Source organism: Thalassophryne amazonica, unplaced genomic scaffold (assembly GCF_902500255.1).
Source record: "Thalassophryne amazonica unplaced genomic scaffold, fThaAma1.1, whole genome shotgun sequence".
NCBI classification, from domain to species: Eukaryota; Metazoa; Chordata; class Actinopteri; order Batrachoidiformes; family Batrachoididae; genus Thalassophryne; species Thalassophryne amazonica.
This window is the reverse complement of record NW_022986307.1, coordinates 1-9,150: the sequence shown is the minus strand read 5'-3', so window position 1 is coordinate 9,150 and position 9,150 is coordinate 1.

Sequence of the window (9,150 nt, the reverse complement as noted above, 5' to 3'; positions counted from 1 at the left end):
GTTGGCCTTGCCAGGTCTGTATTTCACCTTGAACCAGAAATCAGATAACTCCCCAACCCAACGATGCCCCACGGCATTGAGCTTGGCAGTGCTCATGACATAAGTTAGTGGATTGTTATCAGCACAGATGAAGTGTGGAGCATAATAACAGGGCTGTGAAAACTCCACGGGATTCTGTGGATTTCATCATGGGGGGGGTGGGGTGTTAGTGATGTATTCTTTAATTGTGAACATCACTGAGTTTTTAAAATGCTTATCGCAAAGCGTTCTCTTTTTTTACGACATCGTGTGATCTGTGTGTTACAGATACAAATCAGTTTCCTCGGATCCGCGAAGTTTCGTGGAGGAAAAATGCCACTCAAAGCGTCGCTGTTATGACAGTTGTCGTAAAGCAGGACTGGTTGGTTGCTGCAGCGACGCTGTGTAGCTCCTGTGCGATGCTTTATGCTAAACGTAGCATGTGGACATCACACAGGAGCCACACAGCGTCTTTCAAGTTTTTAAAAGAAGATTTGTGCAGCATGTCTGTCACGGATTGACGTTGCACAGAGATTAGATGGCGAGAAAGACAGTTTGAAAAAGTCTGATAAGGACAAAAATCCATGGAATCGTCTCTGGCTTCATCAAACACCTGAAAGATAAAAGAAACTGGAAAAGTGAACTGTGCCCTCTCAGGAAACACGGTAAGAATTTTTCTCTCCCTGGAAAATAAACATTCTGCTGTTCAAGATTATGAGACTTTTTTTTACTAATCTAGACTTTCTTTCATTGGAAAAAAGACATTGTGGCTTTGAATGGATTTAGGCTGCATGAATTTACACAAGAATATGTGACTTTTTACTATATTGATATTTTACCACGATTTTCCAAATATTCTACAAGCTTTAGCTGTGGTTTTTGAAATGCTGTAACAGTCTTTTCAGTCTTCATAAATGTCATGTAGTTTAATTGTTCTTAGTTAATGCATAATTTGGTTTACAATTAAAAGGAAAATCATTCCAGGTCCAACTTCCACATCATATTCTGTTATTTCAACATCATCATTGACAGGTCAAATAAAAGGTTGAATATAGGATCATTTAAATATCCACTAATTTTGAGATTTGTTCTTCCAGGAGATGCTGAAAAAGTATCATTAGATAAAAAAAAATAATTCTGGGGCCCCACAGGGCCCTAGACCTCCAGGGGAGCTGTTACCCCCCCCCCCCCCCCACACACACACATATTTCACAATTTTCATTTGACAGCCCTGTAATAAAGATAATCTCTAAACTTCTCACACACAGCCCATTTCAATGCTAAAACTCCCACTGTGCAAACGTTAGTTTTTTCAGCTGGGGTCAGTGTTGTGGAGCCGTACCCTATGACTCTAAACATAGTTTTCTCTGGGCCCCTCCCCAATCAGACCGGGAGTGACATGTTTAGCCGCATGTTCTCCTTGAATTGCTGGCTGTCAGAGTGGTGTCCAAAAAATGAGGTGGGCTTCATAGATAATTGGCAAAGCTTCTGGGGAAAACCTGGTCTTGTTAGGAGAGACGGCATCCATCCCACTTTGGATGGAGCAGCTCTCATCTCTAGAAATCTGGCCAATTTTCTTAAATCCTCCAAACCGTGACTATCCAGGGTTGGGACCAGGAAGCAGAGTTGTAGTCTTACACACCTCTCTGCAGCTTCTCTCCCCCTACCATCCCCTCATTACCCCATCCCCGTAGAGACGGTGCCTGCTCCCAGACCACCAATAACCAGCAAAAATCTATTTAAGCATAAAAATTCAAAAAGAAAAAATAATATAGCACCTTCAACTGCACCACAGACTAAAACAGTTAAATGTGGTCTATTAAACATTAGGTCTCTCTCTTCTAAGTCCCTGTTAGTAAATGATATAATAATTGATCAACATATTGATTTATTCTGCCTTACAGAAACCTGGTTACAGCAGGATGAATATGTTAGTTTAAATGAGTCAACACCCCCGAGTCACACTAACTGTCAGAACGCTCGTAGCACGGGCCGGGGCGGAGGATTAGCAGCAATCTTCCATTCCAGCTTATTAATTAATCAAAAACCCAGACAGAGCTTTAATTCATTTGAAAGCTTGTCTCTTAGTCTTGTCCATCCAATTGGAAGTCCCAAAAACCAGTTTTATTTGTTATCTATCGTCCTCCTGGTCGTTACTGTGAGTTTCTCTGTGAATTTTCAGACCTTTTGTCTGACTTAGTGCTTAGCTCAGATAAGATAATTATAGTGGGTGATTTTAACATCCACACAGATGCTGAGAATGACAGCCTCAACACTGCATTTAATCTATTATTAGACTCTATTGGCTTTGCTCAAAATGTAAATGAGTCCACCCACCACTTTAATCATATCTTAGATCTTGTTCTGACTTATGGTATGGAAATTGAAGACTTAACAGTATTCCCTGAAAACTCCCTTCTGTCTGATCATTTCTTAATAACATTTACATTTACTCTGATGGACTACCCAGCAGTGGGGAATAAGTTTCATTACACTAGAAGTCTTTCAGAAAGCGCTGTAACTAGGTTTAAGGATATGATTCCTTTATGTTCTCTAATGCCATATAACAACACAGTGCAGAGTAGCTACCTAAACTCTGTGAGTGAGATAGATTATCTCGTCAATAGTTTTATATCCTCATTGAGGACAACTTTGGATGCTGTAGCTCCTCTGAAAAAGAGAGCCTTAAATCAGAAGTGCCTGACTCTGTGGTATAACTCACAAACTCACAGCTTAAAGCAGATAACCCGTAAGTTGGAGAGGAAATGGCGTCTCACTAATTTAGAAGATCTTCACTTAGCCTGGAAAAAGAGTCTGTTGCTCTATAAAAAAGCCCTCCGTAAAGCTAGGACATCTTACTACTCATCACTAATTGAAGAAAATAAGAACAACCCCAGGTTTCTTTTCAGCACTGTAGCCAGGCTGACAAAGAGTCAGAGCTCTATTGAGCCGAGTATTCCTTTAACTTTAACTAGTAATGACTTCATGATTTTCTTTGCTAATAAAATTTTAACTATTAGAGAAAAAATTACTCATAACCATCCCAAAGACATATCGTTATCTTTGGCTGCTTTCAGTGATGCTGGTATTTGGTTAGACTCTTTCTCTCCGATTGTTCTGTCTGAGTTATTTTCATTAGTTACTTCATCCAAACCATCAACATGTCTATTAGACCCCATTCCTACCAGGCTGCTCAAGGAAGCCCTACCATTATTTAATGCTTCGATCTTAAATATGATCAATCTATCTTTGTTAGTTGGCTATGTACCACAGGCTTTTGAGGTGGCAGTAATTAAACAATTACTTAAAAAGCCATCACTTGACCCAACTATCTTAGCTAATTATAGGCCAATCTCCAACCTTCCTTTTCTCTCAAAAATTCTTGAAAGGGTAGTTGTAAAACAGCTAACTGATCATCTGCAGAGGAAAGGTCTATTTGAAGAGTTTCAGTCAGGTTTTAGAATTCATCATAGTACAGAAACAGCATTAGTGAAGGTTACAAATGATCTTCTTATGGCCTCAGACAGTGGACTCGTCCTGTTAGACCTCAGTGCTGCTTTTGATACTGTTGACCATAAAATTTTATTACAGAGATTAGAGAATGCCATAGGTATTAAAGGCACTGCGCTGCGGTGGTTTGAATCATATTTATCTAATAGATTACAATTTGTTCATGTAAATGGGGAATCTTCTTCACAGACTAAGGTTAATTATGGAGTTCCACAAGGTTCTGTGCTAGGACCAATTTTATTCACTTTATACATGCTTCCCTTAGGCAGTATTATTAGAAAGCATTGCTTAAATTTTCATTGTTACGCAGATGATACCCAGCTTTATCTATCCATGAAGCCAGAGGACACACACCAATTAGCTAAACTGCAGGATTGTCTTATAGACATAAAGACATGGATGACCTCTAATTTCCTGCTTTTAAACTCAGATAAAACTGAAGTTATTGTACTTGGCCCCACAAATCTTAGAAACATGGTGTCTAACCAGATCCTTACTCTGGATGGCATTACCCTGACCTCTAGTAATACTGTGAGAAATCTTGGAGTCATTTTTGAAAAGGATATGTCATTCAAAGCACACATTAAACAAATATGTAAGACTGCTTTTTTGCATTTACGCAATATCTCTAAAATCAGAAAGGTCTTGTCTCAGAGTGATGCTGAAAAACTAATTCATGCATTTATTTCCTCTAGGCTGGACTATTGTAATTCATTATTATCAGGTTGTCCTAAAAGTTCCCTAAAAAGCCTTCAGTTAATTCAAAATGCTGCAGCTAGAGTACTGACGGGGACTAGAAGGAGAGAGCATATCTCACCCATATTGGCCTCTCTTCATTGGCTTCCTGTTAATTCTAGAATAGAATTTAAAATTCTTCTTCTTACTTATAAGGTTTTGAATAATCAGGTCCCATCTTATCTTAGGGACCTCGTAGTACCATATCACCCCAATAGAGCGCTTCGCTCTCAGACTGCAGGCTTACTTGTAGTTCCTAGGGTTTGTAAGAGTAGAATGGGAGGCAGAGCCTTCAGCTTTCAGGCTCTTCTCCTGTGGAACCAGCTCCCAATTCAGATCAGGGAGACAGACACCCTCTCTACTTTTAAGATTAGGCTTAAAACTTTCCTTTTTGCTAAAGCTTATAGTTAGGGCTGGATCAGGTGACCCTGAACCATCCCTTAGTTATGCTGCTATAGACGTAGACTGCTGGGGGGTTCCCATGATGCACTGAGTGTTTCTTTCTCTTTTTGCTCTGTATGCACCACTCTGCATTTAATCATTAGTGATCGATCTCTGCTCCCCTCCACAGCATGTCTTTTTCCTGGTTCTCTCCCTCAGCCCCAACCAGTCCCAGCAGAAGACTGCCCCTCCCTGAGCCTGGTTCTGCTGGAGGTTTCTTCCTGTTAAAAGGGAGTTTTTCCTTCCCACTGTAGCCAAGTGCTTGCTCACAGGGGGTCGTTTTGACCGTTGGGGTTTTACATAATTATTGTATGGCTTTGCCTTACAATATAAAGCGCCTTGGGGCAACTGTTTGTTGTGATTTGGCACTATATAAATAACATTGATTTGATTTGATTTGAATTGATTTCTCAGAATTTTCCCTCTGTAAGATGAAAGTTGTCCACAAAGCACCTTAGACCTTAAGAGAGCTCCTAAGGTGCCAAACTGGTAAGAGGAGGGAGGAGGACTTTAAAGAAGCTTAAGAGTGTCTTCAACAGAGGAGACGGCAGAAAGACAGCGAGGATGGAGACACATTCTCTGTATGTAGGATGACAGTGAGTCAGTAACACGCCACCAGCTTGATCTATGTCATTATTTTATGTTAATCTACTGTCTTAATGTATTTCTAAATTGTTTAGGTTCTTGTTATCATACACAGTGGTCCCTCGCTATAACGCGGTTCACCTTTCGCGGCCTCGCAGTTTCACAGATTTTTTTTTAGTCCAATTTTGCATGCTTTCTTTTTTTTTTTTTTTACAGCGCATTGTGTTCTGTGTCCTCATCAAGCAGTGAGGCAGTGAAGGCGTGAAGGCAGAGCACGCACATTGTGTTCTGTGTGTCTGTTTATAAGAATCTTCTAAGCAACTACACATAACTGTGTTCTTCACTCGGAAAAAGACACCTGCAGCGAGGTGTGACTCAGTGGAAAACGGCACGACAGCGGTGCGGCGCCAGGACGAAGAGGGGCGATCAGAGGAACTGTGAAATACTGCTCAGTCACTATTAATAATTTCTTATGTGTCCAACCTCGTAGGTTGATCGTTAAAATTAAATTCGTTAGTTCTAAAAGCCATCATAATTATTTGTAGGAAAACGTTCTATTTTTATTTCTCAAAAAAAATGTTTGGGCCTGAAAACAGGTTTTGATCTTTGGTTTCATTCTATAATACTGGACTTATTTTTCTACTAAGGTTTGAACTTTGAGAGTGTTTACACAGGAGAGAAAAGTGAGAAAATGTTAATGCCTGTTTGAGAAAAGTGTATAAAGTGTGTAGTGAGGGGTTTTACAGCCTTAAAACATCTAGAATAATTGTAAAAAATAATGCTGACTACTTCGCGGATTTCGCTTATTGCGGGCTATTTTTAGAACATAACTCCCACAATAAACGAGGGACCACTGTACACACACATTAATATTAACATTTTTATTATTATTATCAGTATTATTGAGTTTATTTTTATTACTTATATTTTGTGATTGGATTTTTAAATGGACAACACTGGAAATAAGTGTTTTCACTGTCTTGTGTCATGTATGTAATTTTAATGTATTTACTATTATATTATGTACTTACATTGAACTTATTAATAAACCCCTTTTAATATGTAGATAATCGGCATGTGAACAAGATGTTCAAACATCTTCAAGCTGTGTAACAATTCATTTTGTGGTGAACTGTGCGTCTTTTGGCACTGTGCCACTAGGGGGTGCTCTTTTTTCAGATAAAACACAGGCACAGCATCTTCACAACATCTACTTCACAACATGGTGACACCTAATTCACTAAACCAATTAAACTACAAAAACACAATAAATCAATAACACTAACAACATTTTTAAACTAACTTGAACCACAGTAACAACATTTAAAACCCTAAAACCCAGAACTCCCATAATGCATTGCAGCACAGCAACAGGCCCGGCAATCACTGCAATTTAATTTTGCTGAGTATCATCATCATGACATTAAATTATTTTCATGATTACACATTTCTTAATGCAGTTATATGATCAGTTGATTTTACTGTTCATTCATATGTAGGAGTGCAGAGCACATTTATTTTTTATTTCCCTTCTCCTTTCTGTGAAAACCAATCACAGCTCTTACAGGACCACGTCATACCTAGCAACGGGGTCAACCCCGCCTCCCCACTAAGGCCGGGTTCACACGGCAGGATAATTAGACCGATATCGGACCCGATCTTCCCCTTCCAACAATCTTAAGGACGCCCCGACAATTGTGATAACGCTAAAGATAATCTTATCAGATATTCCTGCTGTGTGTGGTGTGTTCAGAGCGCTCTGATCTGCTCGGAAGGACGTCGGGAGTGCTCCGATCGCAAATCGGGGATATTCAACATGTTGGATTTTTTTGGCCTGATATCGCAGCGTGTGTTCTGTCCTCTGACCACAAACGAGCACACAGCCTGCTGAATGTGATGTGCAGCCAATCAGAAAGCAAGGTGACGGATGCACGGAGCGGAAAATAAAATCAAAACAGCTGTTCTGACTTACCAGAAAGTCCGGTGGTCACGCTGTCTCCACTCCTTTAAAGAACACCTTTTCTTTTTCTTTTTGTATTGTTTTTTTCCCTCTGTTTTAAATAGTCCACAGAGTATCTCCGTTTGTTTACTCTGAAGTCATGTTTAATCTCGAGAGATTTTGTGAGATTTCCTGTCTGAGCTGGGAATGGTCGTATGTGAAATCTGTTCGTGTGTGGTGTTGTTGTCCTCACCGTGTGGCTGAACACCACACACTGTACGACCAAAACTGTTAGATCTATGATTGTTTATCTTCACATGTTTGGTCTCTCAGGTTTTGGAAACCTAAAGATAATTTTAAAATCCTGTCGTGTGAACCAGGCTTAAGATAGGAGTTTCTGTCAACTCCTTGCCCAGAGTTGCTCTCAGACACCTCTTGGGTCTCTCTGTGGCTGGAAGTCCTTGCCAGGATATTTAGGCTAAGTTAGGAGCTCTTTGAGATGCACCGAGGATACAAGCCCTGGAACTTCGGGTGAGTCACGACATTAGAGAAGAAGGAGGAAGTGATCACAGCAGGAGAACCATTATCTTAACAGCCCCATTTGTTTGGTTAGCGATCAGATGTATTTCTGTGTTTAAGTGCTTCATTTCTGGAGTTATGCTGGCTCGATGAGTTTGCTGCAAGTTTTAGTTAAAACTATTGTAGGTGGAGTACGCTGGTTTCAGTTTCCTAAGGATCGTGTGTGTTGGAATGAGTGGATTGTGGAGACTCTCTTGTGGACCAGCGGCACTTTTTTTCACACTTTTGAACACTGCTGCTTAAACAATGATGCAGCAAATTCATGAATTTTTACAGGCTACTGACAGCCCCATTTCCACCTAGTGGTTTGGATCGGTGCTGCATGTTTTTTTTTATACGTCAGAATGGTTCATTCTGGCTGCAGGACCCTTTTGATTGGCAGGTGGAACATTTATATTGATGAGCACGTGTGCACGGTGTCGTGCACCATCTCCGCTCTACATGGAGGCAAAACTGAGTATTTTCACATTATTTTACATTATTAATTTTTTTCGTGGATTATGATGCCACAAAGAGGAATGGACCAAACTGCCCAAATATATGTGCACCAAGCTTGTGGCGTCATATTCAAGAAGATTTGACGCTGGAATTGCTGCCAAAGTGCATCAACAAAGTATTGAGCAAAGGCCGTGAATACTTATGGACGTGTGATTTCTTAGTTTTTTATTTTTAATAAACTTGCAACAATTTACAAAAAAAAACTTATTTCATGTTGTTATTATGGGGTGTTGTGAGTAGAATTTTTAAGTGGAAAAAACGAATTGACTCCATTTTGGAATAAGGCTGTAACGCAAAAAAATGTGGAAAAGTGAAGTGCTGTGAAGATTTCCTGGATGCACTGTGTTATACGTTACGGATTACAGATTATACTACATGTCCAGTGGTCAGTTCAGCAGCTCTCTGCACTTTGACAACATGAATATTAGAATATTGATTTTGGTACCACTTTATATTAACTGCACGCTATATAGCATTGGTAAAGCATTTATAAAGTGTAATACTTTCTGTATGTGTGAATACTTACTGGATGAACTTTTCTTTACACGATGCTTCTCCTCATGCTGGACTGACAAGCGGCTTGTCGTTGAGAATTCACACACAAAGTAAAAAAGTTTTATATTTTATACATTTACATTGTAACAGACTTGATCCTTATGAAATCAAAGACACTGAAGGTTTCAGGGCTGAAAAAATCAGATCAGATGTTTCCAGTTGATCAGGTTTGGGCACTCTGATACCTTTCTTAAAGACTGTGTGCTGGTTTCCCCGTGTGGGATCCTCCTGACTGTGGCCCCGGGGAGCCGCCGCCCCTCTGACCCCGTCATAAAGAGAGTGTTGGATAA